Raw genomic sequence first — 15,879 nt, forward strand, 5'->3', positions numbered from 1 at the left:
TTCCTTAGTCTTTAAACCAGAGGTGGTTGTTACGCCTTATATACTGGGATAGAGGGAGTATTAGCTGCCATTAGTTAGTTGGGTATACAACAAACAATTAGCTAAATACTTGGATCTAAGCAACTAATTAATAGCAGCTAACTATTAGCTCCTTGGATCCAAATAGTTAGCTGAAATTAGCTCTATTCAATCCAAACACCTTAGCTAATAGTTCAACTAGTAGCTCAAGATGAACTATTTAGCTAATAAGAAATTATTAGCCACCATTATTTAATTAAATACTACTCCATCCATTCCAAATTAGCTGGTTTTCTCCCAACTAGCAGCTAATATTTAGCTTTTTGAGTCCAAATAGATCCTAAATCAAGATGGATATAAGTGCGGGATCGCCATCTGGATTCAGGAGGCAAGCATGATTTGTTTTTGGACAAGAAGACTAGACGAGCCATTTTTTTATTCCATAAGTGGCACTGTGGCAGCATTCGAGTAATAGCTTACATAATTCATATGAAATGCCTCGAAACATTCTTTACCGGGGCCCGTCGATCCAAATACCTCGGCTAATGGGTCAACTAATATCTCAAGAAGAACTATTTAGCTAATAAAAAATTATTAGCTGCTGCTATTTAATTTAATACTACTCCCTCATTCCAACTTAGTTTTTGTTTGGATCCATTAGCTGCTAATAGTTCATAGCTAATATTAACTACTATTAGCTAATTTAGTCCAACTAGCAGTGAAATAGTTGTTAGTTAGGTGTTCAACTAACAATTAACTAAATTGTTAGCTAGTTCTGTTTAGATCCAAATAAGCTAATTATTATCAGCTAACGACTATCTTTAGGATCTAAACAGGACCTTAGCTGGTTTTCTCCCAACTAGCAGCTAACATTTAGCTTTCTCAATCAACAGAGCCTAAATCTAGATGGATATAAGTACAGGGCCGCCATCCATCTGGATTTAGGAGACAAGCATGATTTATTTGGTTTGTCAGACAAGCTCACAAGCACATCGTTTGTTGCCTTGGATAGATTGAGCTATCTTGTTTCTATCTCACCCTTGTGTTCCATCTAATGCAGCTCAGGCGCTCGAGCTGCTTCTCCACCCCATCCCAGAACATCATGAGTAGTGTTTTTTTTTTAAAAAAAAGGATTCCGTTTTTTTGTCAAATTGGAACTAGATGGTGTAAGATTCCCAGATAGTATGTTAAAACCTGCTTTTAACTTTGGTATTTCTGTGTTTTTTATGTCTAAGTGGCTTAATTCTGCTGGTGACTCGGGTAATAATATCAGTAAGATGAAACTTGGGAAACAAATGGTTCTTTAACAAAAATGCGGACTGGTTTTCTGTTTCTGTAACTATAAGAGATGAAGAATTGGTGATAGAAGAGTTCGAAAGATGTATGTGACTCAGTTGTTATCACTCTTATGTTCACCTGACAGCTAATGCAAGTGCTCTTAAGGTCAGCTGCGAACTTCTTCGCATATTTGTTACAGGTTTGCACCTCTGAAAATTGATGCATCACTGCAGGCTCTAATTATGCTGGGGAATCATATGCATTTTTGTACTTTAACTGAAATTTCTCTTTCAGAGGCTATTGAACGCTCTGGTTTTATTGCTGAAGCGGAGGATGGTACTGTCATCGAGCCCACCCAATCTAGAGCGCGTGTTGCCGCAACTGCTCTTGCATTTTTCAGTACCCCGCGTAGATGTCCAGATGCATCAGCAGAATCGTATAGCTGCCCAATGTCTTGTAAACACACGCAGCTTCTAGTTCTACATCAGCTAAACTTGGAAAGGAAAAAGCTAGATATCATCATACACATGATATTATTTTCTTGTTTGCTGTAACATGGACTCTGAAATGGTGACTGTTTATACTGGCATGTATCGCTGTTCATCGGTTCGCCAAAATCGCGTGTCCAAACCGAGTCAACATGGGTGGATCCGTCGGTTTGCGGTTTCAACTTGAGCAACCAAGAATCTGATGCAAGGAATGATGAAAAGGAAAAGAAGAGGCAATGGCTGCAAAGATGTCGCGTGAGGCCACGGTCGCTGCAGCTAAAAAGCAGCTGCTACTGCCATCTGCCGCTGCTAGTACAGTGTTTCGCTGAGACTAACAGCCGCAGCCGCAGCAGCTAAAACAGCTGTACCAAACACCAAGCTGAATATCCATTGTTGTTGTATAACTCTATGAACTTGTTCGAACTACGAAGCACATACGGTTAATTGTAGCTTTCGTGTTCCTAGGGTGTTTGACACAACAAAACACAGCCCGGTCGTCATAAAAATATTGATATATTTAAATCTAATTAAATTAAATATAATAATAATAGTAATAATAAACAGTACATATTGTAATATTAAAGTGAAAAAAGTCGTATCATCGTCTCAAACTCTCTGCCTAGTCTGTCCTCTGCGCTCCTCTTTTGTCCTTCGAATTCGTGATCCTTTGGATCATCCGTCCTTTGTACTCTTCTTCTATCCTTTGGGTTCGTCTTCCAGCGCTCAAACCCTTTGGATCATCATCTCGCTCTCAAACCTTCATCGGCGTCACACCACTAATGTCATGCCACGTGAGCCCTTGCGCTCACCTTTATTGCTTTAAGCTTGGCGTCATATCACTTTGGCGTCATATCACTTGTGTCATGGCTTGGTCATCTGAGCCCTGGCTCTCAACCTTAGTACTCTAAGTTTAGAGCTGTAAAACCTTCATTGGTGTCACCCCACTAGTGTTGTGGCTTGGTTACCGGAGCATGTACATTTTGTGGAGCACGGACGAACATGTGGCTCGCCATCCATCTTTCTTAAATTTACAAAAGATGCACACAATAGCTACCTATTTAACCGTCAATTTCCCGTATGAGTTTGATTTGAAGTTGGGCCAAACCTAATTAAATTTAACAAAAAATAGCTAGCAATTTATTATCAGTACAAACATCGTACAACAAATTATACGTCCTGTTGCAACATGGGTATATTTGGCGAATATGCCCATTTGGCAAAGTATCCATTTGGTGCCAGCGCTGCCAACCCTGCACAGCGGGCGGGCTTGGTCGGCGGGGGGATCTGTGTGGCATCGTGGCTGGAGTGGGTGCCCTGCGCGGCGTCGTGGCTGGTGTGGGTGCCCTACGCGGCTTCATGGCTGGTGTGGGTGCGGTGGCCCGCCTCGGGGGTGCCATTCGATGCACGTGGTTCTATGCGAAAGCTGAGGCTCTGTTCGACTGGTTTATAAGCCGCTTTTACTGATTTGTACGGCTAATTTATTGAGACAGAAAATTACTGTACCATAGCTGATAAGCCGGCTTATAAGCTGACTTATGATGGCAGCCGAACAGAGCCTCAGCCTGGCTTTGGCTGGGCGGACGACGGTGACGCCTCGGGCTCCACATACCTCCTTGGAGGCGTCGTTGATGAACCACATGCTTTGCCGCCAACAACACCGGATTCTGGGCGTAAGCCCTTCCTTAGAAGCCTCTTAGGCCAACGGCGATGGCGTCCATGGGGATACCATTGGGCGTCATCCCCTTCCTAAAGGCGTCGTTGAAGAATCACTCACGGCTCCTCGCAAATGCACGCATCATCCATGGTTCCTGTTGTGCCGTCGCCCCCTGGTGGAGTCCCTTGTTGTGCATGTGTGTGCCTTTGTTCTACTCGCATCAGTCTCTCCTGCAGCGCTTGACCTCGCCGTCGTCATCTGGCTTTTGTAGCGGATGCTTTGCCGCTACCGTTCTCTGCAGATACTTTGCCACCGTTGTCGTTGGTCTCCTCTTTAGCAGATACTTTGGTGCCAGGAGTGTCAAGGCCGCTCCCCTCTACGGATACTTTGCTGCAGGAGGCGTCTTCGTTTCTTCCCCGGTGGATGCTTGGCCGTTGGTAGAATCTATGTCGGATACTTTGCCGCCGTTGGCTCGTTGGTCCCCTCTCTAGCAGATATTTTCTGTCGAGAGCGTGTGAGCCCATTTCTTGGTGGATACTTGGTCTCCATGGTTGCTTGGTCTTCGTTGGCGGAAGCTCTGCTGCCATTGTTGCCGGATGCTCCATTGTCTTCTCTAGGTTGATACTTTGCCACCATGGCTTTGTCTTGTAGGCAACCTTTGCGTTGATTTCTTTTATTGCAGGCACAGTTATAGGTTTTGGGTGTTGAGGATAGTCGCGCTCTTTCTTCTTCTTCTTTTCTTTTTTTTCTTGTTCATATGTTTATTCCAGATCACTCACCACTAGCTTAGTGGTTTGTAATATGTGATATGAGGGTTCTCTCGTAGCTGTGTCGTGTAATTCACTCCTCTTAATGAAAAACGGGCTATATTCCCCGATCGCTAAAAAAATAATATGGGTACATTTATTAGTAATAGTAATGGTTATAGTCGTTATTCTAAACTTGTCCGAACCACGAAGCGCCAACAGTCACTTGTTACTTGTAGTTTTCTTCCTATATAAAAAAAAATAAAGTCACGCTGGTTTTTGTGGACAGCACAGCGCTGATCCAAGCATGAATGAACAGGTATATCTCATTTATTTATATCATATATCAAGAAACGCCACCTCTTCTTTTTATTTCCTTAAGATAAATGACAGGATTTTCACGGGCTCTTAGATTTAGGGGGGCAGCGGCAATCTCTGTAGCAATCCTCGCTCGTCGCATAACAATTGTCCTGTGAACAGCAGTAGCAGACAGCTTCAGTTGATCCCTTTTGGCAGGTCGCGATCTGGCATGGGCACACATGAACAACATTCCGAGCTGCATGCACATAAGGGCATTCACTTAAACAATTAGTTAAAGTAATAAACCTAATTTTTACAGTTCTTTAAGGTCGTTTCTCTGTTTCTCAAATTGGACATTATGGAAACAATTTATATTTATCGAAAACTACTCCCTTCGTGTCTAGATGTATAATAAAAATAATATATTAAAAAAACTAAAATATCTTATAATTTAAAATAGAGAGAGTAATAAGTATTTTTATCCGAATGCGCCTGATCGTACGATGTGTACTTACAGTGTGTAGGAATCATGAAACATCCCAGGATCAACATCAAGAACAGGACCGCCTTGCTTCCTTCCATCGTAATTTTCACCATATAAGGAGTTTCGCCAGATCAGAGATTAATGTATGTATATATGTTTGACTACCGAAGGGTTGCTGCGAGGTTCATATATACCCCTATGTATATGTGAAATATAACTATCTATATCTAGCAAGAAGTGATGAACCGGTACAGTACAACAATTACCTACTTGGATCCATTAGCTGCTAATATGTCATAGCTAATATTAGCTAGCTGGTTTGGTCCGACTAGTAAGATAGTTATTAGTAAGGTATTAGCTAACAATTAGCTTGACCCGTTTTGATCTAGAGGAGCTAATTATTACAACTAACTATTAGTTGCTTGGATCCAAATAGAACCTATATTGGGTCAAATTAATGTTCTATGTGGATCTATTAGCTACTAAAAAGTTAGCTAGCTAATAATTCACAGCTAATATTATCTACTATTAGTTAGTTGGCTATTTAGCTAACAATTAGCTAAATATTAGCTAGACCTGTTTGGATCCTAGCAGCTAACTATTAGCTCTTGGATCCAAATATTAGCTGAAATTAGCTCTGTTCAGTCCAAATACCATAGCTAATACCCCTCCGTCCCAAATTATAAGTTGCTTTGACTTTTTTGGTACATTCATTTTGCTATATATCTAGATATAATATATGTCTAGATACATAACAAATTCGATATACCAAAAAGTCAAAGTGACTTATAATTTAGAACATAGGGAGTAGGTCAACTAGTAGCTCAAGATGAACTATTTAGCTAATAAGAAATTATTAGCCGCCGTTATTTAATTAAATACTACTCCCTCCATTTTAAATTAGTTGGTTTTCTCCTAATGAGCAGCTAACATTTAGCTTTCTCAATCAATAGAGCCTATATCTATCTAGATGGATATAAGTGCAGGAGGCAAGCATGATTTGTTTTTGGACAAGAAGACTAGACGAACCATTTTTTTGATTCCATAAGTGGCAGCGTTCGAGTAATAGCTTAGATGCAGAATTCAGATGAAATGTCTCAAAACATTCTTTGCCGGGGCCTGTCGATCCAAATACCTCGGCTAATAGGTCAACTAATAGCTCAAGATGAACTATTTAGCTAATAAAAAATTATCAGCCACCACCATTTAATTAAATGCTATTCCCTCATTTCAACTTAGGTCCTGTTTTGGATCCATTTGCTGCTAATAGTTCATAGCTAATATTAACTACGATTACCTAATTTGGTCCAACTAGCAGTGAAGATAGTTGTTAGTTAGGTATTCAGCTAACAATTAGCTAAATTGTTAGCTAGATCCATTTAGATCCAAAGGAACTAATTATTATCAGCTAACTACTGTCTTTAGGATCCAAACAGGACCTTAGCTGGTTTTCTCCCAACTAGCAGCTAACGTTTAGCTTTCTCAATCAACATAGCCTAAATCTACAGCTTGCTCTTCCCGTGGCCCATTCTAGAACCACACCAAACGGATTACTATTCTACTGTGAGTGGTCACTATGCAGAAATAAACAAAAATAATATGTAGCCTATTGGAAAGAGTCTCCAGCAAAAGAAAAAAAACAATGACCATCATAGCATAATAATAGGCACAGTGGACGTAGTAAAAAATCAAAATGTTCTGAGATAACACGAAATACAGTGGTGCTATATTCTGAGCCTCAATTCCATGCAGAGAATAACATATAACGTGCTGCAATAGCACAAAATATAGTGGACAATGTACTTCATGCACAGTGACACCAGATACATAAACCCTGATGCTCCCAATCACATGAAACCACTCTCTCGACCCTGACAGGTGGCCCCACCACTCCTAAGGACCAGAAGCACCCCCAACCCCCACACACTCTGCTAAGGCCTAATTTGGAAACTTCGATCTCTTTGGGATTCCGGACTTTTCCCACTGGATGGGTAATCTATGGGGATATCATTATAATTGTCATTCTAGTTTTACTGGGGGTTTTCTATTCCTGGGTTTTGCTCCCCTTACTTCCAAAAGAGCCTAAAAGGGGCCCACAAGCCAGTCAGCTAGAGAGGCGAGTCAAAAGAGCATTGACCACGCGACTTGTTACGTTTTTTGAATATCCATTGTTATAGTTTGTATTCTATAAACTTCTTGGAACTACTCATACGAAGCAAATACGGTTACTTGTAGTTTTCGTGTTCGTATGGTGTTTGGCACAACAAAATACAACCCAACCTTCATAAAAATATTGATATTCTAATCAAATTAAACTTGATGATGATGATGATGATGATGATGATGATGATGATGATAATAATATTAAAATGTAAAAAAGTTATTATTATTATTATTGTTGTTGTTGTTGTTGTTGTTGTTACTCCATATCTATATATCTGTAAAAAAAAGGTTTTCCCTGTCTCTAGCTCTCTCCCAAGTCCGTCCTTTGTACTTTTTTTCCTCGAATACGCAAAAGGTTTGCGCATCATTGTATTAAGATCGAGAGATTTGAGTTTTGAGGTTTTTACCTGTTTGCATTAAAAAAAAGTTTGAAATTACGCACAAGCCATTAAAAATTGAGCTCCCACGAGTGCCATCGTTCTAAACTTCTTTGCTCTCCAAGCTATTCCGTCCGCTTTTCTATTTAACGGTGTCAAACAGACATGTGAAAAGACCATTTTACCCTACAGTGGGGTCCATTTGTCAGCCAACCAAACTTTCTCTTGATCTTGATCTTTCTCTTGCGCCTCCATTCCATGCTCCCCGTGTTCCTGCTCGTCGTCACGGCGCGGGCGGGGGCCGACGACCTCGCGAGCGACGCGCGGGCACTCCTGGCGTTCTGTGACGCCGTGGGGTGGCACCTGGCATGGGACGTCATGGGGCGCGTGCTCGTGGACGGGGTCTCCTGTGAGAACGGCCGTGTGGCGGTGCTGCGGCTCGCCGGGGAGACGCTCTCGGGGGCGGTCCCCGTGGGGACACTAGGGAACTTGACGACGCTCCACACGCTCAGCCTCCGCCTCAACGGGCTCTCCGGCGCGCTCCTGGCCGACCTCGCCTCCGCTGCCGCGCTTCGGAACGTCTTCCTCAACGGGAATAGGCTGTCGGGCGGGTTCCCACAGGCGATTCTTGGGCTCCCGGGGCACGTCAGGCTCTCGCTCGGTGGGAACGACCTATCGGGGCCCATCCCGGCGTTGCTCGGCAACCTCACGCACCTCAGGGTCCTGCTCCTTGAGAATAATCGCTTTTCTAGGGAGATTTTGGATGTGAAGCTACCGCCGCTACAGCAGTTCAATGTTTCGTTCAACTAGCTGAACGGATCCATCCCGGCCTCACTTCGGTCACAGCCACGCTCCACTTGTGCGGTGGGCCCTTGGGGCCTTGCCCTAGCAAGGTTTCCCCTTCCCCTGCTCCAGCGGAGCAGATGCCATTGCCGACGCCTGGCAGTAGCGGTGGCACCAATGGTGGAAGTGGGGGAGAAAGTGGCCATAAGAGCAAGAAGTGTTAGTTGATCTCCACCAATATGCCCAACGGCCTATTGGGACCTTGTCTCTGCTCCCTGATCGGGGGAGCCCAACCCTAATATGGTTGGTGGGCCTCTGTCGCACAGCACATATAAAAGGTAAGGTGGAGATCAGGGCTTGGAGGACGAGGTTCAACAGAGCTGTCGTACCCACCGACAGAGTAAACCTAAACCAATCTAAAGCAGTGTTGCCAGCGACGGGAAGCTCCACCACACCACCGTCGCCTCTGTAGCGCCACTGGACTTCATCTCCACCATGCTAGACGCCTACTACACTGTGGCACTGGCATCTACTCTGCTGCTACGCCACAAAGGGAAAGGGCGAGGAGGCTTACCCGGATCTACGGTTACATAGAGGTAATCTACGATCCTAACATTGGTATCAGAGCCAGGTTACCAGTGTGTAACCCTAACCCTAACCGGGTAAAAGCAAAGAGAAAGAGAGACCGGGGTGGTAGACGTCACTGTCTACCGGTCACCACCGCCACCGTGCGGGGGGGGGGGGGGAGATGCCGCATCGCCGTTCTCACCAGCGCACGGCAAGAATAGAACAAATCCAGTTCGGATCTAAGAAAAGAAGTACAGTGGTTCCCCAACCCTAACCCTAACTGGGTGAAGAGGAAGGGCCCTCGGCTCACGAAGCCGAACCCTAACCGTGGGGAAGAACAATAGTGAACCTAATTTGGATGAACTAACCCATCCTCATCCCAATTGGAATCAAAACCGTGAAAAGAAATCAAAAGAAAAGTGCAAATCCTATAACCCTAATTTTTAACCCCATCCCAAATCGGGTTAATCCCAAAAGAAGAAGGGGAAGGGGGAAGAAAGGGAAGAGACCGATTTGGATGAACTTCAAAAAGAAAAGAAATCAAAGAAAAGAAAGGAAATCAAAAGAAAGAAGAAGAACAGGGGTCGGAACCCGAACCCTAACCCTAGATCCCGATTCGGATGAACTCCAAAAAGAAAAGAAATCAAAAGAAGAGAAAAAACGAATCGGTCGAATCGAATTAGAAAAGAAACCCTAACCCTAATCCCCACCTCAGTTCGGAAAAGAGAAGAACACAATCCAAATCGAAAAGAAGGGGATGGGAAAGGAGAAAGGGAAGGGGGAATGGACCAACCTCGCCGTGCATCGGGAAAACCCTTCGCCGACGCGGGAAAAGAAGGGCTGAGCCGGGGCAGCTCCTCGCCGGGCTCGGCCAAGGGGGCACCGCGGCCAGGCCGCTCGATGGCGGTGTGCTCACCCATTGGGGAGCACGCGCACCAGCGAGGGGGCCGGCGACGGTACCATGGCTCTGCCGATCCTCGCTTGCTGCTCGCTTGGTTGCACTCGCCTCGCTGTTGTGTGAGGAGAGAAGAGAGAGCGTAAAGAGAGAAAGGGATGGCATTGAATGAATTAGGGTTTCGGGGACGGCGCCCATCGCCCTTTTTGATCGGCCTATCTCACCGCGTAGTCGTCGGATCGAAATGAACGGTGCCGGTTGATTGGGCTGACTCGCGGCCCAGGCGGGCGAGCGCACCGACGTGGCTTTGCCGACCCAGGAAAAGGTTGCGACCTGGGTGCGGCAGCGCGCGTGGAGAGTAGCTGGGCCGGACTATTTTGCTGGCCGGGCCGAAAGAACAGTGATCATTTGAGTCATTTTTTATTTTTTTCTTTTTCTAGTAAATATTTATTTCCTAGAAATTGATTAATGGCTTAAAGAAAATAGAAAAAGTAATTTTTCCCTGTGGGTAAAATTCAAGAAATTGAATTATTTTTCCGCTGCTAAAGAGAAATTGTTGATTCTCCAGTTAATTTATACCAACGTGATATTCAATTGTAGAAAAAGAAAGTTATTTCGTTGCTAAAGAAATTGTTAATTCTCCAGTTAATTTTGAACCATCATGATATTTAATTGGAGAAAAAGAGAGTTTTTTCGCTGCTAAAGAAATTGTTTATTCTCTAGTTATTTTGAACTAACGTGATATTTAATTGGAGAAAAAGAGATTTTGATATGATTATGATGTTGTTATTTTCTGACCAACGTTGTTAATAACAATATCGTAATTTTAATGATTTTATGCATTAATTTTATTTCTACCCAACGGTGATGTAGAATTAGTGTATAAGAACAGTTGTAAATTTTAATGATTTATGCATTAATTCTACTTCTGCCCAACGGTGATGTAGAATTAGTGTGTAAGAACAGTTGTGAATTTTAATGATTTTATACATTAATTCTATTTCTGCCCAACGGTGATGTAGAATTAGTGTATAAGAATAATTGTATGTTTTGATTGTGACCAACGTTGGAATCAAGGCATGCAAATAGTATTATTTTATGTTAAGAAAAGGTTTGATCTGGTTTTCATCTTGGCTGAGGTGGACTGGGTAGTCACCTCACCATGTTCCACTGAGTGTATGGTACCGGTGAGGGAGACAAATGAGCATGATGCCACTTGGGCAACTAAAGAGAGATATTTTGAATCCCAAAAGATATCCTATGCCCTTGTGCATAGGAAGTGGGTCACTACCAACAAGAAATATTTGTCTGTGATAAAGAACACGATTGAGCCTGGAATTGTGGGCTCAATCCTAGTGTGTGACACGGTCACTAAGTACCTCGATAGCATAAAGAGTCAGTTCACTAGCTCTTCAAAGACATATGCTACCTAGCTGATAAAGTAGCTGGTCACAGAGTGTTAATCTGGAAATGGTGGCATAAGAGAGCTCACGATGCGTCATCGAAATTATGGCACTATCGTTTAGGCCATATTTCGTGAGGGAGAATAGAAAGACAAGTTAAGAATGATATTCTTCCTCCATTAGAGCTCTCAGATTTAGAACAATGCAGAGAATGCATAAAAGGAAAGTGTGTAAAGAAAAATTAAGAAAGATGTAAAATGAAGCGCAGGAATTTAACAGATTATTCACACAGACATCTGTGGTCAGTTTTCTATAAAAAGTGTGGATGGTTATGTTTCGTTCATAACATTCACAGATGATTACTCCCATTATGGCTATATTTATCCAATCAAAGAAAGAAAAGAAGCATTGGATAAATTTAAGATATTTATGGCAAAAGTTGAAAATCAACGCAATGTAAAGATAAAGATAGTCAGGTTCGACTGTGGGGGAGTACTACGGTCGGCATACCCCAGATGGCCAAGTTTCTGGACTTTATGTAAGGTTCTTACAGGAGAATGGTAAAGTAGCCCAGTATTCTATACTGGGCGAACCTCAGCAGAATGGAGTAACTGAAAGACGCAATCGTCCAGTGAATGGATATGGTGTGCAGTATGATAAGTTACTCCATCTTACAGTTGAGCCTATGGCTAGAGGCGTTAAAACCGCCATTCATATTCGCAAAAGAGAACCAAGTAAGTCAGTGCCCAAAACACCGTATGAGTTATGGACAGGAAGAGTATCCTCACTAAACACTTACGTGTGTGGGGGAGCACTGCTGAGGCTAAATTATTTAACCTAAACATTGGAAAGTTAGATTCCAAAATAGTAAGTTGTCATTTGTTTGGCTACCTAGAAAAGTCAAAAGGTTTTTGTTTCTACTGTCCAGAGAGACATACAAAGTTTGTGGAAATGAGACACGCTGTCTTCCTAGAGAATGAATTGATGAGGGGGAGCATGGTAGCTCGAGAAATTGACCTTGAAGTGAAGCGGATGTATGCGCCTACTCTAATGATTCATGAGCTATTTTTCTCACTACCTACTGTCGCTGCACCGATAGTGCTAGATATTGTTGTGCCAGCACCTGTTGTTATCCCACCTATGGCAACAATGAATGATGATAAGGAACTTGTTCTTCAGGATCCTATAGAACCTATTGCCACACATGAGGGGGAGCAACAATAGTCTCAAACAGAAGATGTGCCAAATATGAAGGCCCATAGAAGGTCTCAAAGAGTTAGAAAATTAGCTATTCCTGCTGATTATGAAGTGTACAACACTAAGGAATTTCAAATGGAGGATGATCCCACCTCGTTTGAAGAAGCCATGAGTAGTGATCATTCATCAAAGTGGCTTGAGGCCATGGAAGATGAAATGAAATCAATGAATACCAATAAAGTTTAGGATTTGGAGATAATTCCTAAAGGAGCCAAAACAGTAGGCTATAAATGGGTCTACAAAATAAAACTTGACTCTCAAGGGAATATAGAGAGATATAAAGCCCGACTTGTGGCAAAAGGCTTTACGCAAAAAGAAGGGATTGATTACAATGAGACCTTTTCTCCAGTCTTATGTAAGGATTCCTTCAGAATCATAATGGCATTAGTGGCACATTATGATTTAGAATTACATCAGATGGATGTAAAGACGGTATTTCTCATCAGAGACTTGGAAGAAAATGTTTACATGGCACAACCGAAAGGTTTTGTCATAGAAAGAAAAGAACGAATGAGATGTCATCTAAAGAAATCCATTTATGGATTAAAACAAGCTTCAAGACAGCGGTACTTGAAGTTTGATCAGACAATAAAGAATTTTGGGTTTTAAAGAGAATGTAGAGGACAATTGTGTCTATGCAAAGTTTAAGAATGAGAAGTTTATCTTCCTTGTCCTGTATGTGGATGATATCTTACTTGCTAGTAGTGATGTCAGTCTACTACAGGAGACAAAGAAGTTTTGTCCTCAAAACTTGATATGAAAGATCTTGGTGAAGTCTCGTTCATTCTAGGGATTGAGATTCACCGAGATAGAAGAAAATGGGTATTAGGACTATCATAAAAGGCATACATAGAAAGAATCTTAAAGAAATTCAGTATGCACAAATGTAGTCCCTCACCTGCTCCTATAGTCAAGGGCGACAGATATAGGGATTTTCAATGCCCCAGGAACCAATATGAGCTCAATCAAATGAAAGTGGTTCCATATGCTTTAGCTGTCGGAAGCTTACAATATGCTCAAGTATGTATGCGCCCTGACTTGGCATTTGTTACCAGGTTACTTGGCAGATTCCAGAGCAATTCTGGAATAGAACAATAAAATTAGTAAAGAAAGTCATGCATTATTTGCAAGGAACGAAAGGCCTCATAATGACGTATAGAAGATCTGATTCACTCCACATAGTGGGAAATTCAGATTCTGATTATGCGAGAGATGATAGAAAATCCACGACGGGATAGTATTCACTCTCGAAAAGGGGAGCTATTTCATAGAAAAGCTCAAATGCAAACCATTACTACATCATCCACAATGTATGACAGTTTGTAGCATGATATGAGGCAACGGGGCAGGTGAACTGACTAAAGAAGTTCATACCCGGTTTGAAGGTGGTTAACGACATCTATAGACCACTTAAGTTATACTGCGATTATAATCTAGCAGTACAGTATGCTCACAACATAAGTCAAGTGGTGCTGCCAAACACATTGACATAGAGTATTATGTTGTGATAGATAAAGTCCGGGATCAAGTCATAAGTCTTGAGCATATAAGTACAGAAAAGATGCCCGCGGATCCGCTTACAAAAGGCTTACCACCCAACGTGTTCAGAGAACATGGTGTTCAAAGAACATGTAGCTAGCATGGGTTTAAGGGAAAGTCTAAAATTCCTAGACAAAAGAAGGCCCAAAGATAAGTATCTATTTTAAAACAGAGTAGTGTGTTGTAGCTGTTAAGTCTATCGGCAATGGACCGTGACGATGAGACATGCTCTATGCGCTAATCTATAATGGAATGAACAAAAGTAAATGAAATTGAAAGATGGCAGTGAGATCAAGGGGGAGAATGTTAGTTGATCTCCACCAATAGGGCCAACGGCCTATTGGGCCCTTGTCTCTGCTCCCTGATTAGGGGAGCCCAACCCTAATATGGTTGGTGGCCCCCTGTCGTACAGCATATATAAAAGTAAGATGGGGATTAGGGCTTGGAGGACGAGGTTCAACGGAGCCACCGTACCCACCGACAGAGTAAACCTAAACAGATCTAAAGCAGTGCTGCCAGTGACGGAAAGCTCTACCACACCACCATCGCCTCTGCAGCGCCACTGGACTTCATCTCCACCGTGCTGGACGCCTACTACACTGCGGCACCAGCGTCTACTCTACTGCTACGCCACAAAGGGAAAGGGCGAGGAGGCTTACCCGGATCTATGGTTACACAGAGGTAATCTACGATCCTAACAAGAAGCTCTCCGGTGGCGCCATTACGGGAATCGCTGTAGGCATCGCCTTGGGCATCGAACTTCTCCTCTTCCTCCTCATCTGCCTCTATCGTAGGTCCGGGGGCACTAGGACACAGTCTCTGTGGATGTCGCCGCCTGCTCTAGTGCCTGCTGATGCTGCTGGTGGCAGGAAAGCTCCCGAGATGACCAGCAGCGCTGTTGTAGCGCCGTTGACCACAATAGGCCACCCTAATGCTCCTATCGGCCAGTCGACGTCCGGTAAGAAGCTGGTCTTCTTTGGGTCAGCGGCCGCCGTGGCACCTTTTGACCTAGAGAACCTACTGCGCGCGTCGGCTGAGGTGCTCAGAAAAGGAGCGTTTGGGACGACATACAAGGTAGTGCTCGAGTCTGAGACAACTGTGGCCATGAAGCGCCTCAAGGACGTGACTCTGTCTGAACTTGAGTTCCGTGAACGCATTTCTGAGATTGGTGAGCTTCAGCACGAGTTCATTGTGCCACTCCATGCTTACTACTACAACAAAGATGAAAAGCTACTACAGCACAGATGAAAAGCTACTTGTTTACGACTTCATGCCCATGGGGAGCCTCTCTGCAGTCCTGCACAGTGAGATCTTAACTCCCCATCCCCCAAGTTTCTGTTGCATATCTGCTTATGATTCTAGCATCACCATTTTGTTGTATGTGTGCTTGTGAGTACCGTGGGCATTGCATGTTCTTGGAGCACTCCCGTGTGTGGCCGGGCTTCAAGGAGCGCAGTGTTCGGTTCATGACGTGGCTGCTGGAGCGGTCCGGGCTCGGGGAGGAGACGTGTCTGCCGTATGTGTAGCACTACATCCCGCCATCGCATGACCTCGAGTCCTCCCACGCTGAGGCTGAGCTCGTCATCTTCTCTGCCATCGATGACCTGCTCGCTAAGACGGCCGCCACGAGCGCGCTCAGGGGGGAGCTCTGCCCCAGCCGCCATGGGTGCGCGTGGAGGGAAGCTCCGCCCCAGCCGCCATGGGTGTGCGTGGAGGGAAGCTTCGCCCCGGCTGCCCATGGACGCGGCCGCAAGCGAGCTCTGCCGGCCGCCACGGGCGCGCGTGCGGAGGAGCTCCGCCCGGCCACCGCGAGTGCGGGCGCGGGCGAGCGAGCTCCACCCTGGCATCGGCGCGGCGTGAGGCTGGCGCATGGCGAGGAGGAAGGTGAAGCCGAGTCACTGACAGTTTGGCCCCACTAGAGAGAGAG

The 15,879-nt window shown here is 44.0% G+C and overlaps 1 pseudogene; it reads left to right on the forward strand.

Moving 5' to 3' along the window:
- The first annotated feature begins 2,970 nt into the window (after nucleotides 1-2,970).
- LOC136507627 (probable inactive receptor kinase RLK902) lies at nucleotides 2,971-15,478 on the forward strand (annotated as a pseudogene).
- Nucleotides 15,479-15,879: the final 401 nt, after the last annotated feature.

The sequence above is a fragment of the Miscanthus floridulus genome, chromosome 15 (genome assembly GCF_019320115.1).
Source record: "Miscanthus floridulus cultivar M001 chromosome 15, ASM1932011v1, whole genome shotgun sequence".
In the NCBI taxonomy this organism is placed as follows: domain Eukaryota; kingdom Viridiplantae; phylum Streptophyta; class Magnoliopsida; order Poales; family Poaceae; genus Miscanthus; species Miscanthus floridulus.